We start from the raw sequence: 16,077 nt of genomic DNA, 5'->3' as shown, positions 1-16,077 counted from the left end.
TTTTCTGTTCGTTGAGTGTGAATTTTGGCTTTGTTTGTCTTTGGTAGGTCTGGATATGACTGATAAGGTCAACAGTTTTCGGTTGTTGGCGATGATGGGGGACAGTGTGTTGTCTCTAATAAAATTTATTCAGCTATTCGGCCTGTTGGCTGAAGTCATGAAGTGTTCAGAGTGTCGTGACGAAATGAGGCTTACTAAAGTTTCAGCATCTCTGACCAGGGACAGCTATATGTGGAGATATTGTACGGATAACTTATGGCGCTCCATTAGGTGAGGTTCCTGGTTCAAGATGTCTAGGTTGGACATGCGAGAAATTGCGTTAATGACTTATCATTTTTGTTATAAATCCTCTCACAGTATCTGTGTGCATGAGGTGGGTGTGAGTGGGAAAACAGGAAGTGTTCGATTTTCTAGGTTTTTTTTAAAAAAAAGGTAGTATTCAGTGTGGTAGTGGTGAAAGTTTTGAAATGTATAGTGTGGTATCGGTTGTTGCTGTTGACCCATATAGGTCAAGGGAAGTGATAGATTCCAGTGTTTTTTTGTGTTTATATTTAGTTTGTCCCCACCAAAAAAACCCCAATTTCCCCCGCTTGTCCCATTAGTTTCATTATATTTTTGGAGGAATATCTGTTTGGTGTTTTTTTTATCTATTTTCGTGTTTATTGCCATGTTTAGTGATGACATCATAGGAGCAGCATGAGAGTTGTTGTGAATGATCGGTTCCGCCATATTGGTGACGTTATTTGTCAAATCAGAGGGGTGGAATCAGACGCTTCTGTTATCCCCTTGCCAGGATCCCAGCTGCAGTCATAAACTGCACGGCAAGGCTCAGGAGCAGAGTGCTCTTGCTGGGCAAAAAGCCCAGTAGCAGCTGGTGCTGAGTCAGTGCTGATGAAGCAGCTGCACTTCACAACCACACAGTGAGTAGGTTCTGCTGACAGCCTGCCTCACAACAGCTTCCAAAAGCACACGATCAGTCCACCTAATGCAGTCTTTAGTGGCTGATAGCCAACTCTTACGTGTCACTGCCTGATGACCACGTATCCACCACAGCTTGCAGCTGTTTCACAATTACTCCATCCCATTTGGCCCTAATGTGTTGGTACAGCCACCTATTCAGTAACCAGCAGTTTTACTAAAATTAAGGATGCCATTTCAGCATTGCAACAGAGTTACTGTGACACCTGGGTCAAGGTGTATATAAATGGCACCTGCCCAGCTGGAAAATGAAATTGAGTTGGCAACCACTGTAGCAAGGGCTACAACTGTGGTCCACAGAAGCATCATCACTCAGTCACACTCCACTGTTTCAGCTATCAATGTCAATCAGCATTGTTCAACAGGACTGCTTGCCATACAGGATGCATCACACACTGATGGGTCTGGGGGTTGAAATGGGATCCTAGTAGCCACCAACCCACTTTGCGATAACTTCCAATCATGGGCAGAGTTCGCTCCCCATATGATATCACCTTCACCACAACCTGTTGCCAGGCAGGCTGTCATCACAACCTACCTGCTGTGTGGTCATAAAGTACAGCTGCTTCACCAGCACTGACTCAGTACCAGTTGCCACTGAGCTTCCTGCTCAGCAAGAACGCTCTGCTCTTGAACCTTGCTGTGCAGTTTGTGGCTGCAGCCAGGATCCTGGCAACGAACTGCCACCAAGGACGATGTGTTTGACACCTATCGTGCCAACTGGGCATGAGCCAGGAGCATCACTATACTGTGTGCAAGATGGAAAAAATGAATCTGGTTGCAGCATGATATCACTGAATTTATTTCCTGCTCGCCACTAGTGAACGTGTCTGCTCAGCATGAGGTGGTCAGAGTGGCCATCCTGACAGCCTACACAAACATATCTAAACACCTTGGCTGCTATAGAAAAAGATCAAAGGCTGTGCCACTTGAACGCATCTGTCATTGGTCTCCTAGATTACAGCAATTTTTATAAGAAACTACAGGAATGTAGATCTAGAAACAAAATTGCAGAAGATGTGCAAATGGACAGTATGTGAGCAAGAAATTGACTGATCCAAACTTACTTGTTACATTTTATATCCACAGGTGGAACAATAATCAAAACAAAGGCACTTAAGCATGAACAAAATAGCGGCAAAATTTAAAGAATCAGAATTAAAATGTTAAATAACTGCCACAACTGCAAACTGCCTTAATACAATCACGAAATGCTGATTTTTTTTTTTTTTTTTTTTTTTTTTTTTTTTTTTTTTTTTTTTTATCTAACCTGTGTGATTATAAAAAAAATTAAATGTTTGTCCTGTATACCAGGCTCCATAGGAACAACTTGTCAGATATCTTTAAGGAGCTCTGCAGCCATAGGAATTAATCTCATTCTCATTTAGCGAACTCAGTTTGTTCAGATGGCAACTCTGTAGAACTGCAAGAATCTCCAAGGCTTCCTCACAAAATTTCACTGTTCAAATCCTCTTGAATTATCAGCTAGCAGGACGCAAGTCTAGATCATGGCCAGTGATGTACTTACATGTTTTTTGCTGCAGTGATGTCAGCACTTACCATGAGCTATGATGGAAAGGAAAGAGTGCAGCCAATGTGAGAGCAGCAGACAGATGACTTGTTTCAAAGGCATTTTGTCATATTCTCATGTCAGTATATCACTACCTTGAAAACCACAACACATTCAAATGAAATAGGAAAATATTTTGACAACCAAGGTCATTACCGTGGAATGGGGTGAGTTGACCTTGGAAGGTGAGATTGATCACCGTTCAAATTTCTATTTGAAAACAAATTCCAAGCTAACAAGTACAGCTATTTTTCTTTCTCATTGTTGGCAGTATTTGTAAACTATCTTTGAAAGTGGTGACCATCCTAGATATCAAGTGATACTTACAGTTTGGAGGGAAGCACATGTTGAAGTTCAGTGAATTTTTTGTGTTTTTCCACTGACCTATTTACGAATGCATGTAAGTTAAATTTGATTTAGGTGTACTGCTGTTTAAATATTATGTTTAGAATTGTTATTCCTTGATCATTTAGCACTGTTTATTAATATTTTTGTAATAAGTCAGTTTTCTGACTATAACCTCTAAATCTGCATCGGGTGAGATTGATCATGGCATTACAAAAATTGTCTGCTGGATAAATATACTTGATATAATATTGGGAACCCTTCAATTTAAGGCAATTTTACTGTTAGTGCAAATACAGAATGTTTACAATTCCTTGCTTGTTTTGTTACAGTGATTTAAAATAGGAAGAACATAAACGTGCCCTGAGTTGTATAGTGTATGGTAATTACTCAGAATCTCAAGTTGAGGCAGCTTTAAAAGATGTGATCAACAACAATATGTCATTGAGGAAAGCAGCTACAAAGCACAAATTAGCATATGGTACTTTGTATAACAAATACCATGGACTTTGAATTAAAAAATCTGGTGCTCGGATGCTCAGACAGTGCTTACCCAAAATGAAGAAATAGCATTTCTGACAGCTCTTGTTAAGTGTGCCTCCAGGGGATTCCCATTGACTTCATTAGATTTAAGAATGTTTGTTAAATCTTTCCTGGATGAACAAGGCAGAGTGTGCACTAAATTCACAGATAATCTCCCAGGTAGAGATTGGGTTCATGGTGACTTACAGTGACATAAACATTTTGCAGGGCTGCGTCTAGCATCTAACATTACAGTGTCCCGTGCTAGTGTCTCACCTGAAATTGTCATTGCATATTTTGACACTCTGAAAGAGACTCTTGTGAATGTGCCTCCAGCTAACATATTTAATTATGATGAAACCAATGTCAGTGATGATCCTGGGAAGTCTTAAGTGATCTACAGACGTGGAACCAAGTACCCCGAAAAAGTCCGCAATCACTCCAAATCGTCAACAACCATTATGATGTGTGGCCCAGCAGCTGGTGACTTGCTCCCTCCTTATATCATCTATAGAAGTCAGCATCGCCAGAAGTTGTGCTTAGAGATTGGCCCTAGAGGTCATCCTTGCTGCACCAGTCCATGCCATGCTTCTGGAGCTCGCTACAATCGAACATCACACGGATGGATTGACATGGCGACATTTACCAACTGGTTTGAGTCATCATTTTTGCCACATGCCAGATGTTTGGATAGTGTTAAAGTTCTTGGGTACAACTTGGCAACCCACTTCAGTTCAGAAGCCCTCAGACTCTGTGAAATAAATAACATAAAATTTTTTTGTATGCCACCAAATGCCACAAATCTTTGTCAGCCTCTGGATGTGGCCTTCTCCTGGCCCTTGAAGATGTCATGGCGGAAGATTCTCGACAGATATTAGGCTTTCCATGGAAACACTGGCATACTTTCCATCATTATTGGCCAAAGCCATAAAAACAGCATGTATGAAGTTCCTCCTAAAACGGAGCAGCAGGAGAAAAGTGGAGTTAAACACAGTCTTATTGCAGGATTTTTAGCATGTGGGTTGGTACCATTGAACCCTCTGTGTGTACTCCAGAAATTACCCAAGGAAAGTGAAGACACAGAAGATTTACAGGAAAAAATAAATGACTCCCTGACAGAGCTTCTGAAGAAAAGGCATTATGGTGATGAAACTTCTGGTTACATGTCCCGGCATTGCGGAAAAAGATTGATGGTTGAGCCCGGTAAGAGTGTCACTGTAGAGGGCAGTGATGAAGAACATGAAATATCTGCTACTGAGGAATCAGATGGTGATCAGACGACAGCTTAAAGTGAAGAAGAAAAAGTAATGGAACAGGACTGTGAGTTACCAGATGGAAATTCCAGTACTGGTAATGTGAAGGAGGGTTCATTTGTGTTGGTGAAATTCTTTGGGGGCGGTAGGAAAACAACAGAGTTTAGATTTGTTTGCATTTTTCGGGAAGTGTTGGATGAAGGGGAAGTAAAAGTGATGGGAATGAGAGAAACTGGTGATTCCCGGAAAGTGTTCTGAGCTGAAAAAGACGATGTATATGTAGTGGCAATGAAGGTAATTTTAGTGGTTCTGCCAGTTCCTTCTATTGCAGGTGGTGATCATCTCAAATATACCTTTACAAACAACATTAATGTTAAAGATTGTTAAAAGGAACTTAATTTGTGTAGGCTACATTTATTTCAGTTTTATTTACTGTAGTTTATTTTGTTTTTGTTTCCAAATTATTTACTGTGCCGTGTGTTGTTTTTGTTTCATGTAAATGCATACACTGAGCCTAATGAAAATTTAGGCCTTCTGCAGGAAAACACTGCTACATTTGAAACTAGTTTTTATAGTAGCCTGTCAGTAAAAAACCATATTACCTATATTAAATATATCTTTAAATATAGCTTGGAAGATATTTATTCCTCTGATCAATCTCACGCCATTTACATTTTTTGCTATATCACAGAAATGGCTGGACCGAACTGCGTGAGGTTAACGTTGATCACTTTTGGTCACTAGTACTGTAGTTTCATGCCGTAAAAACAAGGTGGTCAGTCTCACCCCAAATCAGGTTTAAGATTGATCACACATATTTAATTTTTTTATGCTTCATGAGTAATGAAGAAAAACACGTAAAGAGCTTTTTCTGAATCCCTTCAACTTATTTTTGTTGTTGTTGTTGTTGTTGTGGTCTTCAGTCCAGAGACTGGTTTGATGCAGCTCTCCCAGTAAAGCTGCATGTCCTCGGGAAAAATTACGGCTGTAGTTTCCCCTTGCTTTCAGCCGTTCGCAGTACCAGCACAGCAAGGCCGTTTTGGTTAATGTTACAAGGCCAGATCAGTCAATCATCCAGACTGTTGCCCCTGCAACTACTGAAAAGGCTGCTGCCCCTCTTCAGGAACCACATGTTTGTATGAGGTTGATCATACTTATTTTTATGAACATTAATTTTTATGCTAATGTATTGAACTCCCTTAAGCATTAGTGATCAAAACTCCAGTAGAAGTGATCAATCTCACCCCATTCCATGGTAACTCAAGCTGTGTCATTAGGTCCAAACCTAATGGTAACCATGTAACTTGTGAAATATTTGGAAGAAACAAATATCTGTGAGAGCAAAGATTATTAATGTATTTTTTTGTGAGTAAAACAGTTGTATTCCAACTTAACCTAGATGTTGGGCAGTTCAGTCAGTCACCACAACCAGGTACTTAAGCTTTCACATTCATTGGCTTCGCCACCTCACAATCAAACTATCACATTCCAAGCTGACCTAAATCTTGGGCTAAGCTACAGATCAATCTGTCCCCACAACCAGATTTTTTTAGCTTCCACATTTGTTGCCTTCACCAACTCATGACTAGACTGTCACATTCCAATCTAACCACAACCTCATACAATTTGTAACATGCTTGGGAAAAATAATAGTCAAATATTTGTGACAACAAAGACTATATATTTAATTGCTGGTCATTTCACTTGCAACAGTTCAAGCTGTGCTGTTAGATTCCAATCTAATCGTAATTTGTCAAATGTTTGTGACAGCAAGGATGAACAAAATGGTTTATATCTTGGAACTAGAAGTTAGTTTTCTCATCTCTCACAGCTTATGTGAAAGTATCATCCCACTGGCTATGTGAAACTGATGTGTTGCCTACCTATGAGCAGTGGAGTCATTCTGTATTGCACACTGGTGTACAATCAGCACTGCAAGAATATGATAACAAAGGTGGAAGTCATAAATAATATCCTCTGCAAGATCAGTGATAGTACGTGGGGCTCTTGAACACAAACCCTGTGTGTGTCGGAAGTAGTGACATGTTACAGTGGTGCAGAGTATGCATACTCAGTCTAGTATAAAGCTACTCATGCAAACAAAGTTTGCAAAGCACTAACAAAATGTGTAGGCCTCTTAGAGAATTTTTGAAAACTACACCACTTGTAAAAATCTACCAGCTTGCAGGCATAGCACAACCAGATATCCTCTGTATGTCTATCCTTTTAGAGATGGCTCCAGGACTCGGCTGTTCAGTGCAGGATGTTAAATTAAACACCTTTCAGCCATCTAGTTTCCAACCTTATTTTATTTGGCAACAAGTTTCAGCATTTTACTACACCATCTTCAGGCCCCTGACTTACGTGTAGGAATATTCTACCTCGGTTGTGATCAAAACAGGGGCCAGTAATACTGGTATTAATAGATCAACCATCATCTGCTGATGCAAAAATCTACTACTACAAGTATTGCTGGCTCCTGTTTTGATCACAACTGAGGTGAAATATTCCTACAAGTTGGTCAGGGGCCTGAAGATAGCGTAGCAAAATACTGAAACTGGTTGTCAAACAAAATAAGGTTGGAAACTAGAGGGCTGCAAGGGTTTAATTTGACATCCTCCACTAGATATTTGTCATGTAGCTGCCAGTGTGGAGAGAATGAATCAGGCATACCAGGAAAACCATCCATTACATAAGCACTTTCCAGCAGCCACAAGGTTGAGGTCCAGAAGTAGTTTCCTCCAGACCACTTCAGTGTTGGAAACAACTGTGGATTTATTGAGTTGAGAATAACTCGACTGGCCCGCCCTCTCCAGAAACCTTACCTCCCTCTCCCCCATGATCAGGAGTGTAACCTGTGGAGATCACTCAACTGCCTTCAGTCTGGAGTTGGAAGATCAAGGAGTAACATCCAGAAGTGGCACTTCCCTGTGGTTACCACTAATTGTGAATGCAGAGAACAACACACCATGGAAGATTTACTGCTCTGTCAACAATGGCCTGTGTGTTGTGCAAAAGAAAATCTTGTGTTCGCGACTTTTGAATGCAATTGTTGTTGAAAGATTTTGGGCAACAGTGGTGTACTTTAATAATTCTTTCTCTCTTTTGTTTTTATTGGTAAATGCCATGTATTGTATTTTCATCTGACTTGGATAAATAACAATAAGAGTAGCAGTAGAGTAGCAGCATTGACTTGAAGCAATGTTTCAAGAAGTTACTTACTCGTCGTCTTCTGAAAAAGTGAAAGGCTCACTCCTAGAGGACCTATGATGCGTAGTATCTGTAGTATTAGTTCTTTCTGAGCTGACCATTTGACCCTTGCAGTGCTTTTTTTGGGAGGAAGAGGAGGTGGAGGAGGGGAGAGGCACCATGAGGTCTTCTGCCCTCACTGAGTTCGCCCTCGGTGTTAAAGAAGCCTGTCATCACTATATTGCTGGATGAGACCAATCCAAATTTGCCTATGAATAATTATGGTGTCCTCTATGCTCAACTTCCATACCCTCATAAGATCTGTAACATTCATTTTCCGATGTGGTGACCATAACTAATTGAAGCCTTTGCCCTTGAAAGTGCTCCAATTTCTTGGTGTTGCAGCAGTAATTAGTTAAATTTTTGCACCCACACTATAGGAATGAGACAACTGCCGTCTGGAACACCATTAGTTTAGCACGTCTCTGTACATCATTATTCAGGAATAGCTAGTGGAAGAGGCATTCAAAGGTTGTGTGACTAGCATGGATTCTATTTTCAACCTCATTTTCAGAAGTGCAGTGTTCTAAGAGAGTGCTTCCAAAGTAACAAAAGTGTTCTGTTGGCTCCAGATGCATATCAGAGGTAAAAGGATCATAGTCTGTGCGAGCAGTTGCAAATGATAGACATTGCAATAAATAGGAAGTGAAGCACAGATTTATAAATGGCTGCTAATCAAATTTTTACTCACATTAATAAATGGTTTAAAGCTAATTCACTGTCGTTAAACTTCGAAAAGACCTGATATAAGCAGTTCAGAACCTGTAAGAGATTTCGTTCCAGCATGTGTATAATGTATGAAGACCTGCAGATCAAAGAGGTTGACAGAGGCAAATTTCTGGGATTACAGTTCTGTAATAAATAACAGTTTCAGCTCATTAGGTGGATGAACCAGAGATATTTTATCATTTGCATATTACAGCTCTGTTATCTGGATGAGCTCAGTCAACCTTTTTGAGCCAAATCTGGCTGGCTTGATTTCTCCATAAAACATTATCTAGATTCCACACTTGCTGTTGTATGTGGAGCATGTTATTCAGCTGCTTCAAGAGAGCATATAAGCAATTTGGCTGGACTGTGAACTACTAGAAAACTAAAGTGCTTGCACAACCTGTCCATTAGATTAGATTAGATTCAGTTTTTGTTCCAGAGACCCAAGAATGAAATGATCCTCGTGGGTGTGGAACACATCAAAAAGCATAACATAAAAAACATAAACCATCTGTATATAATACTCATTACCCTTATCATTTGTCAGGAGATGGACAAAATATGTAAATACATTACAGTAAACTGGAACTGCTAGTATTTACAAAATTAATACATTGTCAGAATGAAACATAGTTATGAATTTTTAATAAATTTATCATACACAAAATATCTAATCTTGACTGATGTGACCAAGTGATATCTAAACTGAAACCTAACAGACATTTTTACTAAACTTGGTCTGACAGTACCTGTTAAGACATTCAACTGAAGAGCAGGAGGAGTTGCCTATCAAAAAGTTTTTCAAACTCTATTTGAACAGTACTTTATCTGAAACCAAGTTTTTAATGGTTGCTGGCAATTTATTGAAAATGTGTGTTTCTGAGTACTGGACCCCTTTGTTTGAACCGAGATAAGTGATTTTAGGTCTTTATGAAGACTGTTCTTATTCCTAGTATTGATACTATGTATCAAGCAATTGGTTGGAAACAGAGATGTTTTATTGCAACAAATTTCATTAACGAATAAATATACTGATAAGTATGAAACTTCCTGGCAGATTAAAACTGTGTGCCCGACCGAGACTCGAACTCGGGACCTTTGCCTTTCGCGGGCAAGTGCTCTACCAACTGAGCTACCGAAGCACGACTCACGCCCGGTACTCACAGCTCTACTTCTGCCAGTACCTCGTCTCCTACCTTCCAAACTTTACAGAAGCTCTCCTGCGAACCATGCAGAACTAGCACTCCTGAAAGAAAGGATATGGCGGAGACATGGCTTAGCCACAGCCTGGGGGATGTTTCCAGAATGAGATTTTCACTCTGCAGCGGAGTGTGCGCTGATATGAAACTTCCTGGCAGATTAAAACTGTTGCCCGACCGAGACTCGAACTCGGGACCTTTGCCTTTCGCGGGCAAGTGCTCTACCAACTGAGCTACCGAAGCACGACTCACGCCCGGTACTCACAGCTCTACTTCTGCCAGTACCTCGTCTCCTACCTTCCAAACTTTACAGAAGCTCTCCTGCGAACCATGCAGAACTAGCACTCCTGAAAGAAAGGATATGGCGGAGACATGGCTTAGCCACAGCCTGGGGGATGTTTCCAGAATGAGATTTTCACTCTGCAGCGGAGTGTGCGCTGATATGAAACTTCCTGGCAGATTAAAACTGTGTGCCCGACCGAGACTCGAACTCGGGACCTTTGCCTTTCGCGGGCAAGTGCTCTACCAACTGAGCTACCGAAGCACGACTCACGCCCGGTACTCACAGCTCTACTTCTGCCAGTACCTCGTCTCCTACCTTCCAAACTTTACAGAAGCTCTCCTGCGAACCATGCAGAACTAGCACTCCTGAAAGAAAGGATATGGCGGAGACATGGCTTAGCCACAGCCTGGGGGATGTTTCCAGAATGAGATTTTCACTCTGCAGCGGAGTGTGCACTGATATGAAACTTCCTGGCAGATTAAAACTGTGTGCCCGACCGAGACTCGAACTCGGGACCTTTGCCTTTCGCGGGCAAGTGCTCTACCAACTGAGCTACCGAAGCACGACTCACGCCCGGTACTCACAGCTCTACTTCTGCCAGTACCTCGTCTCCTACCTTCCAAACTTTACAGAAGCTCTCCTGCGAACCAAGGAGACGAGGTACTGGCAGAAGTAGAGCTGTGAGTACCGGGCGTGAGTCGTGCTTCGGTAGCTCAGTTGGTAGAGCACTTGCCCGCGAAAGGCAAAGGTCCCGAGTTCGAGTCTCGGTCGGGCACACAGTTTTAATCTGCCAGGAAGTTTCATATCAGCGCACACTCCGCTGCAGAGTGAAAATCTCATTCTGGAAACATCCCCCAGGCTGTGGCTAAGCCATGTCTCCGCCATATCCTTTCTTTCAGGAGTGCTAGTTCTGCATGGTTCGCAGGAGAGCTTCTGTAAAGTTTGGAAGGTAGAAGACGAGGTACTGGCAGAAGTAGAGCTGTGAGTACCGGGCATGAGTCGTGCTTCGGTAGCTCAGTTGGTAGAGCACTTGCCCGCGAAAGGCAAAGGTCCCGAGTTCGAGTCTCGGTCGGGCACACAGTTTTAATCTGCCAGGAAGTTTCATATCAGCGCACACTCCGCTGCAGAGTGAAAATCTCATTCTGGATACTGATAAGTATTGATTAGAATACCAAGTTCCTTGAACAGATATCTAGAAGTTCTTGAACTTGGACCACAATTGAGTCTTATTACACACTTTAGCATGCTAAAAACGTTTGCTTGGTTTGACCCCAAAATATGAACCGTACGACATAATAGAATGAAAGTAATCAAGTATTCAAGTTTTTTTATAGTTACATCTACTACATCTGACATCATTCTCACAGCAAATACAGACTAGTTTAGGCACTTCAGCGATTCTGTGGTATGCCCTTCCCAACTGAATTTATTACTGAGCTGTAATCCCAGAAATTTGACACTGTCAAACTCTTCAATTTGCATATCTTCATACATTATACACATGCTGGAACGAAATCTCTTACAGGTTCTGAACTGCTTATAGCAGGTCTTTTCGAAGTTTAATGACAGTGAACTAGCTTTAAACCATTTATTAATGTCAGAGAAAATTTGATTAGCAGCCATTTATAAATCTGTGCTTGACTTTCTATTTATTGCAATGTCTGTATCATCTGCAATTGCCTGCACAGACTATGGTCTGTGTACATCTGGAGCCAGTAGAACACTTTTCTTACTTTGGAAACACACTCTTAGAACACTGCCCTTCTAAAAATGAGATTGAAAACAGAATCCATGCTAGTCTCACAACCTTCAACACCAAGAAATTGGAGCACTTTCAAGGACAAAGGCTTTGATCAGTTATGAACATCAAATGGGAAAATGAATGTTACAGATCTAATGAGGGTATGGAAGTCGACCATGGAAGCTACCAAAATTATTCACAGACAAATATGGATTCTACATCTACATCTACATTGATACTCCGCAAGCCACCCAACGGTGTGTGGCGGAGGGCACTTTACGTGCCACTGTCATTACCTCCCTTTCCTGTTCCAGTCGCGTATGGTTCGCGGGAAGAACGACTGTCTGAAAGCCTCCGCGCGCGCTCTAATCTCTCTAATTTTACATTCGTGATCTCCTCGGGAAGTATAAGTAGGGGGAAGCAATATATTCGATACCTCATCCAGAAACGCACCCTCTCGAAACCTGGCGAGCAAGCTACACCGCGATGCAGAGCGCCTCTCTTGCAGAGTCTGCCACTTGAGTTTATTAAACATCTCCGTAACGCTATCACGGTTACCAAATAACCCAGTGACGAAACGCGCCGCTCTTCTTTGGATCTTCTCTATCTCCTCCGTCAACCCGACCTGGTACGGATCCCACACTGATGAGCAATACTCAAGTATAGGTCGAACGAGTGTTTTGTAAGCCACCTCCTTTGTTGATGGACGACATTTTCTAAGGACTCTCCCAACGAATCTCAACCTGGTACCCGCCTTACCAACAATTAATTTTATATGATCATTCCACTTCAAATCGTTCCGTACGCATACTCCCAGATATTTTACAGAAGTAACTGCTACCAGTGTTTGTTCCGCTATCATATAATCATACAATAAAGGATCCTTCTTTCTATGTATTCGCAATACATTACATTTGTCTATGTTAAGGGTCAATTGCCACTCCCTGCACCAAGTGCCTATCCGCTGCAGATCTTCCTGTATTTCGCTACAATTTTCTAATGCAGCAACTTCTCTGTATACTACAGCATCATCCGCGAAAAGCCGCATGGAACTTCCGACACTATCTACTAAGTCATTTATATATATTGTGAAAAGCAATGGTCCCATAACACTCCCCTGTGGCACGCCAGAGGTTACTTTAACGTCTGTAGACGTCTGTCCATTGATAACAACATGCTGTGTTCTGTTTGCTAAAAACTCTTCAATCCAGCCACACAGCTGGTCTGATATTCCGTAGGCTCTTACTTTGTTTATCAGGCGACAGTGCGGAACTGTATCGAACGCCTTCCGGAAGTCAAGAAAAATAGCATCTACCTGGGAGCCTGTATCTAATATTTTCTGGGTCTCATGAACAAATAAGGCGAGTTGGGTCTCACACGATCGCTGTTTCCGGAATCCATGTTGATTCCTACATAGTAGATTCTGGGTTTCCAGAAATGACATGATACGCGAGCAAAAAACATGTTCTAAAATTCTACAAGAGATCGACGTAAGAGATATAGGTCTATAGTTTTGCGCATCTGCTCGACGACCCTTCTTGAAGACTGGGACTATCTGTGCTCTTTTCCAATCATTTGGAACCCTCCGTTCCTCTAGAGACTTGCGGTACACGGCTGGTCTCATTCAGCAAGAGGCAAGAGAGTGATGACAGGCTTCTTCACCAGTGAGGGCAGAAGACCTCACAGTGCCTCCCCCCCTCCTCCTCCTCCCCCTCCTCCTCCTCCTCCTCCTCCTCCTCCTCCTCCTCCTCCCCCTCCTCCCCCCCCCCCCCCCAAAACTGCAAGGGCCAGATGGTACTGAATGCAATGCCTCACCCATTTGTGTCAGTTGCTTCCAAAGCCATCTAGTTGGAGCAAAGAAAGTCCTTTATTGACAGAAAAGAAGAAAATCCAGGAGATAAAAGTTACAAAATACATCTCCTACTCTGAGAGGCTGTACAGAGTTTCAGGGAGAGCATAAGGGAAAAATTGACAGGAATGGGGGAAAGAAATACAGTAGAAGAAGAATGGGTAGCTCTGAGGGATGAAGTAGTGAAGGCAGCAGAGGATCAAGTAGGTAAAAAGACGAGGGCTAGTAGAAGTCCTTGGGTAACAGAAGAAATATTGAATATAATTGATGAAAGGGGAAAATATAAAAATGCAGTAAATGAAGCAGGCAATAAGGAATACAAAGGTCTCAAAAATGAGATTGACAGGAAGTACAAAGTGGCTAAGCAGGGATGGCTAGAGGACAAATGTAAGGATGTAGAGGCTTATCTCACTAGGGGCAAGATTGATACTGCCTACAGGAAAATTAAAGAGACGTTTGGAGTAAAGAGAGCCACTTGTATGACTATCAAGAGCTCAGATGGAAACCCGTTCTAAGCAAAGAATGGAAAGCAGAAAGGTGGAAGGAGGATATTGAGGGTCTATACAAGGGCGATGTACTTGAGGACAATATTATGGAAATGGAAGCGGATGTAGATGAAGATGAAATGGGAGATACAACACTGCGTGAAGAGTTTGACAGAGCACTGAAAGACCTGAGTCGAAACAAGGCCCCAGGAGTAGACAACATTCCATTAGAACTACTGATAGCCTCGGGAGAGCCAGTCCTGACAAAACTCTACCATCTGGTGACCAGGATGTATGAGACTGGTGAAATACCCTCAGACTTCAAGAAGAATATAAGAATTCCAATCCCAAAGAAAGCAGGTGTTGACAGATGTGAAAATTACCGAACTTAGTCACAGCTGCAAAATAATAACACGAATTCTTTACAGACGAATGGAAAAACTGGCAGAAGCTGACCTCGGAGAAGATCAGTTTGAATTCTGTAGAAATGTTGGAACACGTGAGGCAATACTGACCCTACAACTTATCTTAGAAGAAAGATTAAGGAAAGGCAAACCTACATTTCTAGCATTTGTAGACTTAGAGAAAGCGTTTGACAATGTTGACTGGAATACTGCCTTTCAAATTCTAAAGGTGGCAGGGGCAAAATACAGGGAGCGAAAGGCTATTTACAATTTGTATAGAAAACAGATGGCAGTTGTAAGAGTAAAGGGGCATGAAAGGGAAGCAGTGGTTGGGAAGGGAGTGAGACAGGGTCGTAGCCTATCCCCGATGTTATTCAATCTGTATATTGAGCAAGCAGTAAAGAAAACAAAAGAAAAATTTGGAGTAGGAATTAAAATCTATGGAGAAGAAATAAAAACTTTGAGGTTCACCGATGACATAGTAATTCTGTCAGAGACAGCAAAGGACTTGGAAGAGCAGCTGAATGGAATGGACAGTGTCTTGAAAGAAGGACATAAGATGAACATCAACAAAAGCAAAACCAGAATAATGGAATGTAGTCTAATTAAATAAGGTGATGCTGAGGGAATTAGATTAGGAAATGAGTCACTTAAAGTAGTAGATGAGTTTTGCTATTTGGGGAGCAAAATAACTGATGATGGTTGAAGTAGAGAAGATATAAAATGTAGACTGGCAATGGCAAGGAAAGCGTTTCTGAAGAAGAGAAATTTGTTAACATCGAGTATAGATTTAAGTGTCAGGAAGTTGTTTCTGAAAGTATTTGTATGGAGTGTAGCCATATATGGAAGTAAAACGTGGACGATGAATTGTTTAGACAAGAAGAGAATAGAAGCTTTTGAAATGTGGTGCTACAGAAAAATGCTGAAGATTAGATGGGTATATCGAATAACTAATGAGGAGGTATTGAATAGAATTGGGGAGAAGAGAAATTTATGGCACAACTTGACTAGAAGAAGAGATCACCAATTTAGTATTGGAGGGCAGCATGGAGGGTAAAAATCGTAGAGGGAGACCAAGAGATGAATACACTAAACAGATTCAAAAGGATGTAGGTTCCAGTAGGTACTGGGAGATGCACAGGATAGAGTAGCATGGAGAGCTGCATCAAACCAGTCTCTGGACTGAAGACCACAATAACAACAACAACAACAACAACATTTTCTAACACTCCTTAACTTCAGGGTCTCCAATCACATTTCTGTCAGATACTATTGTATGTCTTCACTAAGCCAAGACATGTCAACGCCAGATCTTTTCCATACCCACCCCCCTGCGGGTCCGGGGTAAGAATAGCCCGAGGTATTCCTGCCTGTCGTAAGAGGCGTCTAAAAGGAGTTTCAACCGTTTCGGCCTTCCATGTAATGGTCCCCCTTGGGGTTTGACCTCCATTTTTCAAAATTCTACAGAAGTACGAGCCTTTTGGGGAA

The 16,077-nt window shown here is 41.7% G+C and overlaps 1 protein-coding gene and 1 non-coding gene across 2 annotated transcripts in view; one reads left to right on the top strand and one right to left on the bottom strand.

Moving 5' to 3' along the window:
* The window catches only part of LOC124596270 (alsin), a 186,565-nt gene that overhangs the window by 2,994 nt on the left and 167,494 nt on the right, over nt 1-16,077 (top strand). The window lies entirely within an intron of this gene.
* Trnas-cga lies at nt 9,997-10,071 on the bottom strand. Its single transcript has one exon. It is a non-coding gene; the product is annotated as a tRNA-Ser (tRNA).

This window comes from Schistocerca americana, chromosome 2, assembly GCF_021461395.2.
Source record: "Schistocerca americana isolate TAMUIC-IGC-003095 chromosome 2, iqSchAmer2.1, whole genome shotgun sequence".
In the NCBI taxonomy this organism is placed as follows: domain Eukaryota; kingdom Metazoa; phylum Arthropoda; class Insecta; order Orthoptera; family Acrididae; genus Schistocerca; species Schistocerca americana.
This window is presented reverse-complemented; position numbering and strand designations above follow the sequence as displayed.